The sequence below is a fragment of the Gavialis gangeticus genome, unplaced genomic scaffold (assembly GCF_001723915.1).
Source record: "Gavialis gangeticus isolate Ggan-Ray unplaced genomic scaffold, GavGan_comp1, whole genome shotgun sequence".
In the NCBI taxonomy this organism is placed as follows: Eukaryota; Metazoa; Chordata; order Crocodylia; family Gavialidae; genus Gavialis; species Gavialis gangeticus.
Genome location: NW_017729022.1, coordinates 53,081,832 through 53,093,573, shown reverse-complemented (window position 1 = coordinate 53,093,573; position 11,742 = coordinate 53,081,832). Strand labels below are relative to the sequence as shown.

The 11,742-nt window shown below is 45.4% G+C and overlaps 1 long non-coding RNA gene across 1 annotated transcript in view; it reads left to right on the top strand.

Annotated features, from left to right (window-relative positions):
• The window catches only part of LOC109295866, a 24,476-nt gene extending 14,240 nt beyond the window's left edge, over positions 1-10,236 (top strand). Inside the window, exons 2-3 of the long non-coding RNA XR_002096851.1 lie at positions 4,135-4,141; positions 10,138-10,236. This is a non-coding gene — a long non-coding RNA (uncharacterized LOC109295866). The remainder of the gene's footprint in view (positions 1-4,134; positions 4,142-10,137) is intronic.
• The last annotated feature ends 1,506 nt before the right edge of the window (positions 10,237-11,742 follow it).

Genomic DNA, 11,742 nt, shown 5'->3' with positions numbered 1-11,742 from the left:
GAGCTGGTCTTTGTCTTGCCACAGGCTCCTCACTTAATCCCCACTCTCTTTGCCCCCTCTGTCCATCTCTGAGAAGGAATAAAATCTTTGGCTGGCATATGCAGAATGGATTAAATGGATAGCTATACAACCATTCTGGCCCACAAAGGATTCAACCCCATAGCAAAACAGACAGTAAGATGGGATTTCAATGACCTTTTACTTTTTTTTTAAAATCTATTGTAAAATATACTTTTGCTTTTACCACCCTGTGGGATCTTTGCCACCCTTCTGCCCACCTTTGAGCAGCCCTCCAAGATAAATAGTCCTTGTCCTGTCTTCCCTATACAGCCTCTACCCTATAGTTAGCAACCTTCAGTAGTACCACGTTTACACTGTGAACAAGACCTGAGCCAAAGAAAGGAGGAGAAACAACACCTTATCAATCACATGGGGATTCTTTATTTGTCAAAATGACGTGACTTCAGTGAAATGAAAACCTATTCAGTGTAACTTACTAGGGCTGTGCGAAGCTTTGCTGGCTGTTTTGTTTCAGGGTTGTTTTGACTCATTTCAAGCTTGAAACAACAAAATCAAAACAAAATGCAGGGCTACAAATAAAAACAGCCTTGAAACGAAATGAGGCCAGTCAAAATGTTTCAAATTTTTGAAGCAGCCCGGTGGTGGGAGGCAGGGGAGAGCCAGGTTTGTGCTCTGAGTGGCTCCGCAGCCCCACATGGCTTAGCTCCGCGGGGAGCGCGGCCCTGGCTCTCCCCACCTCTCTGCTTCCTTGGATCGGCTGTGGTGTGGGGCCCAGGGAAAATCAGCTCTTGCGGGGATCCACCCCTGCTCCAGGATCGGGGCGGGGGCAGGTCTCTGCATGAGCTGGTTTGCCCCAGGCCTGCCTGCCGCTGGCCCCAGGTGGCAGCACCAAGCTCCTGTGATCTGGGAGGCAGATCGGGGCCCGCACACCAAGGAGCAGTTCAGCACAGCCCCACAGCTCTCCTGGTGGTGCAGGTGGGCCCCTGATCTGCCTGGTGGATCACAGGATGCTGGTGCTGCTGGCTGGGTGCAGCCTGTGCTGGGAAGCTTGCCCACCTGAGGTCAGGGTTGCAGGGGCTGTGCTGGACTGCTCCTGGGGGTGCAACCCCTGATCTGCTTGCCAGATGACAGGAGGCTGGTGCTGCTGGCTGGGGCCAGTGACAGCACCGATCTTCCTGGTGCTGGCTATGAGTGAAACGTCAAAACAGCATTGAAACAGCGAAAGATTTTTGATGAAAGGAAACGGACCAGTGCTATCTAAATGAAACAAAACACTGTTCTGTCAAAACGTTGAAATGGACGTCAAAGTAGAATGATGCTGTTTCACATAGCCCTATAACTTACAGAAACACAAAAATCCTTCAGCTGCAGATAAGCATAAGAAGATATGTATAACATGATCTATAGTTAGCATACGATTATGGATAAAGCCAATGAGCAGAGGGACTAATCTTTATTCTTCCCCTTTTAAGTTCTAAGCTGAATTCCCTGGAGGCAGTGCCCTTAAGTTCATGATGCTACTTCTTTGGGGCTGCTTTCTAAATGATAAGGTGCTTGACGCCTTTATGAAGCCCTTTGTCCTGGTGAGTGACAGCGTCAGTTTACCTGCCCCTGTGCTATTTGGCCAGGCAAATGTAACTGCACTTCGGATTTAAGAGGCAATCTGTGAAGAGCAGCCCAGCATGCTTGAGGGCTACTGGGAATAGTCATCCCGTCATTCCTGCTAATGCAAACAACAGAACATAACAATGGATAAAGACTCTTCCACTAGAAATAGGATGGGAACAGTGCAGTGGCAAAGGCACTAACATTTGGTGCTAGAGTGAGGTTCTTTAGGTTTTTCTCAACTAAATCTTCAGGCAGGTGTTAAATATTTCATGGTACTTTTTAAAGAGCAAAGCGATTAATTTTCAGTCCCCTCTTCAAGGCACACAGTGAAACCAGTTCTGGCATCCTTTACTGTGATGTAAGGATTCAATAGAGAAGATCCTTACATAGCAGTTGCTGCTTGCCAAACTGTGGAATATGCTTCACTGAGGTGGAGGTGTGAATCGCAACACCAATCAATGGCACCCTCCTACTTCAACCATTCTTGTGCCCCCTCTGGGTAGCTGGTGACTCTTCTGCTTTGGTGCTTCTCTGTCCTCTTGAAGCACTGAGAAGACAGGTGTGCGCTGTTGGATAGGGGCACATCAAGGGGGACACTTTTTCCTGAGCTAGAATTTTTTTCATGATGTTTTCCATCAGCACCACAAGTCAGTCTCAGAGCTAAAAGACATGGAGAACGTACCAGTAATGGATTAATTCTGAAGCAGACCATCTTTCAATGTGATGGAATAACAACGGCTCTTATCCTACTTCTGAATAATATACCATCATACATTGTTAATCCAAAAGTAGCCTACAGGGCCTACTGAACAAACTAAGGAATCTATTATCTTGTCAATATAGGTATACGTGGATTAGTGATGAACATCAGGGCAGCGTGAAGCTTCAGTCCCTGATCTGATTCAGCGGAGATTCGGCCCGATTCGGTGGCTGGATCTCTGAATCCAAATTGAATCGGACGACACTTTAATCTCTCCGATTCAAATTAGAACCCTCTGAATCAATTCAAAGAAGTTCAGAAAGATTCGGCAATTTGGACAGAGAGACAGCTTTAAATGTTTTTTCTATATACCTCTAGGTAGCAGGCAGCTCATGAATGCTGTGATGCTGGGGTGCATGGAGTGTCCCACGGGAGTGGAAGGGGCTCCCCAGTGTGCTCAGCAGCAGACACAGAAGTGGACCAGAAGCCCTTCCGGTGCACATCCAGGTCCACTGGGGAGGATGCAGGGGGACTACCCTGCACACCCCTAGCTCGGCGGCTGGTGCCTTCTGGGTCTGGAGGTGCACCTGGGGTCCCCCCATGGCCAATTGCTGAGCTGGGGAGATGTGGGAGACACCCCACGTGCTCCTCAGCAGACCCAGAAGTGCACCCGAAGTACTTCTGGGTTCTGGGTTTGCCGCTGAGTACACAGGGGGCCCCCAGTGCTCCTGAGGGATGCTCCGTCTGCCCCAGCATCGAAGCATTCACAAGCCACACTGGTACCTTGAGATACGTAGAAAAAACATTTAAAGCTATGTCTGTGTCCAAAGCACTGATTTTTCTGAATCGGCATCGAATCTTCAGATTTGGATTCAGCCAAATTGAATCGTGGACAGCGATCCAAATCATTGAATTGAATCACTGTCCCCAATTTGGGCCAAATCAAAATCCAAATCAAATAGGGCCCGCTTCGCACACCCCTAATGAACATGGATCATCAGTGTTATTGGAATACTGTCCCATGCGTCCAGAAGAAAATGCATCCTTGAGAATTTTCACTGACAAGACAGCCAAAACCTGGAAGAGCGTATATGAATGTGTTACCTTTAAGTCTCATTGATTAAGTAAAAGAGATAAATCCTGAATTAAAATTTAAATACATGCATAAGGCATTTAAAGATCTAAAATGGGATGATAGAAGGGAATAAAGTACAAAATGTCAGGTAAATAAAAACAAGGTAACATAAAATGAAAATCATCTTTCAAAAGCAGCCATGGTCTGAGCAGCCACTGAGAAACATTGTATTCATCCACTGGTTTCAGTTTGTTTCCCTCCCCACATCATGAAAGGACAAAAAGGTAGGGTTGAGAATTCAGGTTTGGAATTGCTTTTTCCCCTCCAGAAAAAAATTCTGGAAGTCAAACATGATGTTCTCCTACCTGAGGCATCTTTCCACTTGCTTGATGGGGGCAGTAACTGGCAGTTTGACTATAAACAGTGGAAGAGGGGGAATAATCACCATTTTGAAAGTGTGTGTCAGATCTACAGAAGATAATTTGTTACATAGCACAACAGCCCAGTTTTTGTCTTTGTTAGTTTACTCGCTCTGTTCATGGTTAGTTCAAGTTAACAGGAGCCATGGGTACATAGCAACTCTGAAAATGAAGACATTCTGGTAGCACAACATAGCAGTCAAAACTAATTTACCTTGCTCCACACTGCATTTATTTCTGGGCTACTGTGGCTAGTTTGCTTTTGGTATTTTCTGCTAGTTTATTTAGAGCTTAATTCGGTATCTCTACAGTGAACAAGTAGGCAGCACAAACATACTCCTGATCTGAGACTAACATTCCCCAGGTGAAAGAAGGAAATAAATAATACTTTCTCTCTCTCTGATTGCCTTATAATGATTTAAGTGCCCCAATGCTGAGGCTGCAACCGCTACTTCTAGGCACCTGGCAAAGTGGAGTCTAGAGACCTCAGTTACAGACCTGAGCTCCTTATTCAATATCTGGAGGAGGGAGTTAGGCACCTCAGAATGGGATCTGAAAAATCTGATCAAGGAGCTACACAGACTAGTCAATAGCGTAGTGCTGAGGACAAGGCTGTAACAGACTGTGCTGCTCTCCAGGGTTATGTACTTTATCAAGCACTACTTGGGTCTTCTCTCCACTCAGGATTGGCAACCCTGAATTCCTTCCTGATGATAGCTGCTTACTTTCCTTTCTTTCACAAAGGGAGAAGAGCAGGATGAGAGGGAAGTGGCAATACTATCCCTCTTTTATACAGTGGCCAGATGACTCACTGAGGGTGTGGAAAGCATAAGTTCAGTTCTCATGTCTGCCTGAAAAAATTCAAGTGTACCTCCCTTACCTCCCAGAATAATTTATTAATTATCAGACTATGGACTATTCTGGGGTAGGTGCATTCACCCCCACAGGCTGAAACTATACACCTCTTCATGAGATATTTGTACAAGTGCTAGGCCTGAGAGAGAAAGGAGCAGAAACGAACATGATTCTGCAGAATCAGTTTAGATTTAGGCACCTGCATTCTACCTAAGGCACCTAACAGTCTCTCTATTCCACCTAGGTCTCACTTCAGATGCCTATAAGCAGACATGGAAAAGAAAGGATGCACGCTACCAGAAGCAGTAGTCCGTTACTTCAACCTGGGTCCACAGCGTCTGTATGGATGGGGTTCTTCAGTGGGGCTTTTTGATGCTTTTAACTAAAGTTGATTCAATCAACTATTAGATAAAAGCATCAATAAATCCCCACTAAACTGTCCAATCTTTACAGATGCTAAGAAAGCCAGCTGCACTGCCTCTTCTGGGCACATACTCGGGTCAATGCTGTCCCGCACTGAATTTAAAGTAAAGCGCTGTTTTTCTGTCCTCCCACATCTGGAAGCAGTCAATAATAATGTCCAAGTCAGGGGAAAAAAATCACAGTGCAGTGGGTTGAGAGCAAATGTGGTTCACACTGGACGCGTGTACATGAGATGCTATGTCATTGTAGTGATGTAGCTTGTTGCTACAGTGACGTAGCGTCGGCGGGCATGAACCGTGATGCCGACGCTACTGTGTAGTAAGGTCAGGAACAACCCATGTGCTGCTGGGACTGAGCTGTATCGGTGGTTACTGTGCAGTCATTTAGTACTTGGTAAAGTAACAACTCTGCAGTTGGGGGCATGTGTAGACGTGCCCACTCACTACAGACCACTCACTAATCATAATAAATTAAACCAAATTCCCCAAACCTTGGATTAAGGGAAAACAAAGAAACTCCATGCTCCTGCAGAATCCCTGCTTCCAGAAAAGCAAGCTAAAACCGAAGTTACATTCTAATGGTGCACAGTAGCTACACTGATTCTACTGCTAAGGCCCAGAGGTACAGTAGATTACTTCATCTGACTTCCTGTGAAACACAGCTCAGTAATTTTACCCACTTATCCCTCTTGTATTTAGCCCTATAAAACTGTGTTTGACTAAAGCCTATTTTGAAGATGGGCATGCAGTCTTGATTTCAAGACATCAAAGAAATGGAGAATCTACCTGTCTCCTTGGCAATTTGTCAGGTACACTCACTGTTAAAAAATGTATGCCCAACTTCCAGTTTAATTTTACCTGGCATCAGTTTGTAATCCGCTTTTTTCCCATGCCTTTACTGTCAGGCTTGCTGAGCCCATTACTTTCTGATATGCTTTCCCAGCTAAAATACCAGTGCACTGTAATAAAGTAATCTCTCAGTAGTCTTTTTTGCTAAACTGAACAGGTTGTACTCTTCAAGCCTCTTATTCTGAGACATTCAGCCTAACCATCAGATAATTTCTGTAGCTCTTTCTTGCACGAGTGTCATATTTTCCAGCATAGTTAAAAAAAATCTTAACACCAGAACAGGATACAATAATCCAGTATTAGTCTCATCAATGTCATATACAGGAGTGAGCCAATTCCCTATTCCTACTCTCCTGCCTATATATCCAAGGATCACAAAGGTCCCATTTGACACTGTTTGTTTGGAGCTTAAGCAGACTAGTTTGTTCACCGAGATCTCTAAATCTTTTCCAGAGTCACTGCTTTCCAGGACATGGTCCTCCATTCTGTAGGTTAGCCTGCGTTCTTGTTCTTTAGTCTGTGATGTTGTCTTGGCTGAATTAACTATTTTTTCTAAGTGTTGATGCTTCTGCTAGTTCCTATTTTAGCAAAAATTCTGAAGCCCAAGTTGAAAAAAAAAAGTTTTGTTTGAATGAGTAAGTATTGTTGACAATTCTGTGGAGATAAGAATCATTTTGCTTCATAATCTTAAGGCTAGGGAATGTATGGTACCTCAAGAACAATGCTGGATTGATGCTTTGGTGTTATTTTAATAAACAGTTTCTTCTTTAACTTTTGTACCAATGAATACATTATTACAACTCCTCTGTTTGTAATGCCAACAGTGACAAATACTTAGTTCTTTTCAGCTTTCTGCAAGGAGCCAGTTACCTTGGATTAAGGACTTCTCTGCTGAGACAGCTGCTGATTGATGAAGATGAATGTGACTGGTGAGGGTAGTATAATTTATGAAAAATGGGCCGTTCAAAATGTTTGGCAGAATAGAAGCCACCCTGAGAACTTTGCATGTCTCTTTTGGGTGTATTCTTTTTTAGAGGGGTCAGATACTACCGAAAGATATTTAAGACTTATGGCCAAAAAAAGAGGCTTACCTTCCAATTTAGGATCAACTTCCTGAAATATTTTATGTAGTGTTGCCATACTGATAGCTTGTAAGGTAGGACAGAGATGAATACATATATTACTGCTCTAATATGAATGAAACTTCCGAGTGCCAGAAAGAGAAAAATGCATTACTCATCTGATACTGTTCCTTGATGGTTTGATCTGGATGTATAGATTGGTTGGATGATTTTCCTGGTGAAGGGAAACCTGATAGGGGTTTGGTGGTTTGTTCATGTTCAAGAGGGGTCAATTGCTGAGAGTGTGTATTTTCAAGGAGACTGACCTGGCTGGCTTGTTTGCCTTGGCATGGGTGGAATTGGCTAGGCATATATGGAGGATATAGACATAATGGGAACATGTGGGTGCTATTTGCAGAGAAATACCTAGTTATAAGACAGATCATGCTGGAATGGTTAATTCTGGGGGAAGGCAGAAACAAAGAATTAAAAAAAATCTAGGCTGCAAAACTTGCAAAAAGTAATATTTATTTTGACTTGATGTTCATTAACTAAAAGCAGATTACATTTTATGTACCATAAACATTTTAGTGGCAAATGCATAAAAGAAATACTTTTATAATTATGATTTTAAGAATGATCCAGCCTCTTTAGCTAATCCTTGAACTAACAAAGCAAATATAACAAAGCAATATAGTGAGGACAGATTTTTTTTTGATTTTCTGCCCAACTCTTTCTCATACTGGTGAGGGGCACAGCTGCAGAGATTTAAGAAAAATAAATTTACCATCCAAATACAGTCTTGTACATTTTGAGCCAAACACTCAACTGGTGTAAAATGCCATTGCTTCACTGAAGTAAATGGATTTACTTTGGCTTTTTCCACTGCAGGAGCAGGCCCTTTCCAAACAACACTACATTAGCAGAACTAGTATAGAGCTTGACAAACACTGGGACCTAGAGTACACAGTGCTTTCTGATTACATAATGATCAGCGTGACCCTGTTGCTTCTTAGTTAGGATTCTTGCATCTAGTGACCTGCCTAAGAAGTGCTGTTTGCTGTGTCAGGCAGTATCTTCACCCTGGATTGTGCAATGATTCTAACATCATATGGATTCATTGGTTCACTGAGCCCACAATTTAAAAGAACAGTGTTCTCTCTTTCCTAAGAGTCAGGCTAGAGAGTAGACTGGGAATAAGGGGCGAACCTGGACAGGCTTGCAAGGTGGGTGCATCAAAACCTGATGACATTCAACATAGAGAAATGCAAGGTGCTCCACCGTGGGAGAAAGAATCCACATACTTATAGGCTTGGCAGTGCTTCACTCACTGGTACCATGACAGAAAGAGACTTGTGGATCATGAGTTACCACAAGATGAACATAAGCCACCAACGTGATGCCGCAGCTGGCAAAGAAAATAAAACTCTGGCTTGCATCTACTGATGTATCTCAAGCAAACCCAAGAAGTCATTCTTCTACTTTACTTGGCCTTGGTGAAGCCACAGCTGGAGTACTGCAACCAATTCTAGCCTCCACGCTTTAAAAAGGACATAAAGAATCTTGAGAGAGTCCAGAGGAGAGTTACACACATGATTAGAGGTCAAGAGAGCAGGGCATATGAGGAGAGGCTGAGAGGCATGGGACTCTTCAGGCTGGAGAAGACAAGGCTCAGGGGAGACTTGTTGGCAGCCTGTAAGTATATAAGGGGTGTGAACCAGGATCTGGGAGAATGTCTGTTCATCAGGGCACCCTGAGGGAAGACAAGTAGGCCTGATTCTATTCGGTGGAGATTTGGCCCAATTTGGTGGCCAAATCTCTGAATCCAAATTGAAGCAGGAGACCCTTTAATCTCTTTGAATTGAATCAGAATCCTCCGAATCGATTTGAAAAGATTCAGAAAGATTTGACAATTTGGACATAGACATGGTTTTAAATGTTTTTTTCTACATACCCCTAGGTAGCAGGAGGCTCATAAATGTTGTGATGCTGGGGTGCATTGAGCATCCCACAGGAGTGTGGGGGGCTCCCCAGGGTGCTAGGCAGCAGACCTGTAAGTGGACCAGAAACATTTCCGGTCCACTTCTGGGTCTGCCAGGGAGTGTGTGGGGGGCCCCCGCACCCTCCCGGCTTGTTGACTGGTGCCTCTTGGGTCTGGAGGGGCACCTGGGGTTCCCCCATGGCTGATCGCTGAGTTGGGAGAGCACAGGTGGGGCCCCTGGTGTACTCCCTGGTGGACCCAGAAGTGGACCAGAAGTACTTCTGGTCCACTTCCAAGTTTGCCACCAAGCATGTGGAGGGTCCCCCCGCACTCCTGTGGGACACTCCATCCGCCCCAGCATCAGTGTTCACAGGCTGCGTTGGTGCTTCGAGTTATGTAGAAAAAAATGTTTAAAACTATGTCTATGTCCAGATTGCTGATTCACTGAATCAGCATTGAATCTTCAGATTCAGATTCGCTGAATCGAATCATGGACAATGATCTGAGTCAACAGATCGAATCATTGTCCCTGATTCAGGCCAAATCCAAATTAAAATTGAATAGGACCCACTTCGCACACCCCTAAAGTCAAGGTCTAAGAGTCACAAACTTCTGGAAGACCATTTTAGACTGGATATAAGGAAAAACTTTTTTACCATTGAGTCTCTGGAGTCTGGAATAGATTCCCCCCAGAGGTGGTGCAAACACCTACTCTGGACATGTTCAAGAAACGTTTGGATGCTTACCTTGCTGACCCCAGCTGACCTCCTCCCCTTTGGGCAGGGGGCTGGACCCAATGATCTCGTGGGATCCCTTCCAGCCCTAATGCCTATGAAATCTGTAAGCATTATAATTGATTTACACTGGGCACCTCCACACGTGTGCCTGACTGCGCAGTAACCACTGGTATTGTGCAGTTCCAGTGCTGCACAGGTTGCTTCCGACTCTACTGTGCAGTATCAATGAGCCACTGCGCAGTAGCTCGTTGCTACTGCGCAGTAGCTGCAGCATCATGGTTCGTGCCCACCGACACTACCGTGATGTAGCTTGTTGCTATGGCGACATAGCGTCAGTGGGCACAAACTGTGGTGCTGCCATTATTGTGCAGGAGCAACTGTGTAGTAGCTCATTGCTACTGTGCAGTAGAATCAATTCAATTTCAATTTCAATTTATTAAGGATTCTGGCTGAAAGCCATGCTCCCAAAAACAACATAACAAACATACAATCATAATATAAATTTAAAGGTGCCATAGGGTCTGAAATGACCCATGTCACACCAGGACTGTGCAGTACTGCTGGTTACTTCACAGTCATTTCTAAGTGACTGCACAGTAACAACTGCATAGTCAGGTGCCTGTGTAGATGTGCCCAGTGTAAATCAATTATAATATGCCTACCTGGGAATATAACTAGGCAATTTTTTTTTTAAATGGAGGCCTCAAAGCTAAATTTTCAAGTGTTCAACATGTATGGTCAGAGTCATATTTTCAGTTCTAATTTAAGGATTTAAAAAAATATAAATAAACAAAGTTCAATGCTCCATACAATGAGCTCTTTTGAAATATGCCATTACTTATTTTGGTGCTTAATGGGTGCAGAGGCCTTAAAAAATATGTTTTCCTGATTGTTGGGACAGATTTTGGAAAAATTGCTCTGAAAGAAAGCAAGAGCTTGTTAGCGCATGCTCAGTCACATTAAGACAGCTACAGTACGACAGCTACATTAGATCACAGCTACATTACATCTGTTGGGGGAGAGAACATGTGTAGTTTGTCCGCACTGTGCTTTACTGTAATGCTCCTTGACGTCTTTTCATCAAGGTTCCCTCTAAGCTGCACACGTGCACGGCTGCAAATGCTTTAAAACCATGCTGCGCACGAGCTCATTAATACTGCACACCCACCTGATGAGGAGCTGGCTTGCAGCTTCAAGAGGCAACAAGCTGAGTGCGGCAGAGGTACCAATGGCGGCGTGGGAAAACTTACCCGGAAGCTCAGGCAGGCGGCTGGAGGCAAGGCAAGGTGAGGCTGGGACAGGGAAGGGGGCGGGGCTGGGGGCTGGGAAACTGCTCCACTTCCCAGCCCTGGCGCCATGTGCCTCCTCGCTCCCAGAGGCATGGCGAGGTGGGGACTGGGGCTGGTGCGGGCTCTGTCGGAAAACTGCTTCTCTCCCCAGCCCCAACGCCACATGCCTCCTTGCTCCCAGAGGTGAGGTGAGGCAAGGTGGTGGCTGGGGCTGGGACTGGGAAACTGCTCCAGTCCCGGCAGTGACGCTGGGGCCCGGACTGAAACCAGCGGCAATGTGGGGGCTGGGGCCAGGACTGGGACCAGGAAACTGCTTTGGTCCCGGTGGCGATGCGGGTGCTGGGACTAGGACCAGGACCAGGAAACTACCCCAGTCCCGGCAGTGTTGTGGGGGCTGGGGCCAGGACCAAGACTGGCAGCGATGTGGAGGCTGGGGCCAGGACTGGGACCAGGAAACTGCTCCAGTTCTGATGGTGATGCAGGGGCTGGGGCCAGGACCAGGAAACTGCTCTGGGGGCTGGGGGTGGGGGCTGGGGAACTGCTCCGCTTCTCAGCCCTGGCGCCATGTGCCTCCTTGCTCCCAGAGGCCTGGCAAGGCAGGGACTGGGGCTGGTGTGGGCCAGCGTTTTTTTTTGCTGTTACTGCCTTGATAAAGAATTATACCTTGTTTCATAGTTTCATAGTTTCTAGGGTCGGAAGGAACCTGAGCAGATCATCTAGTCCGA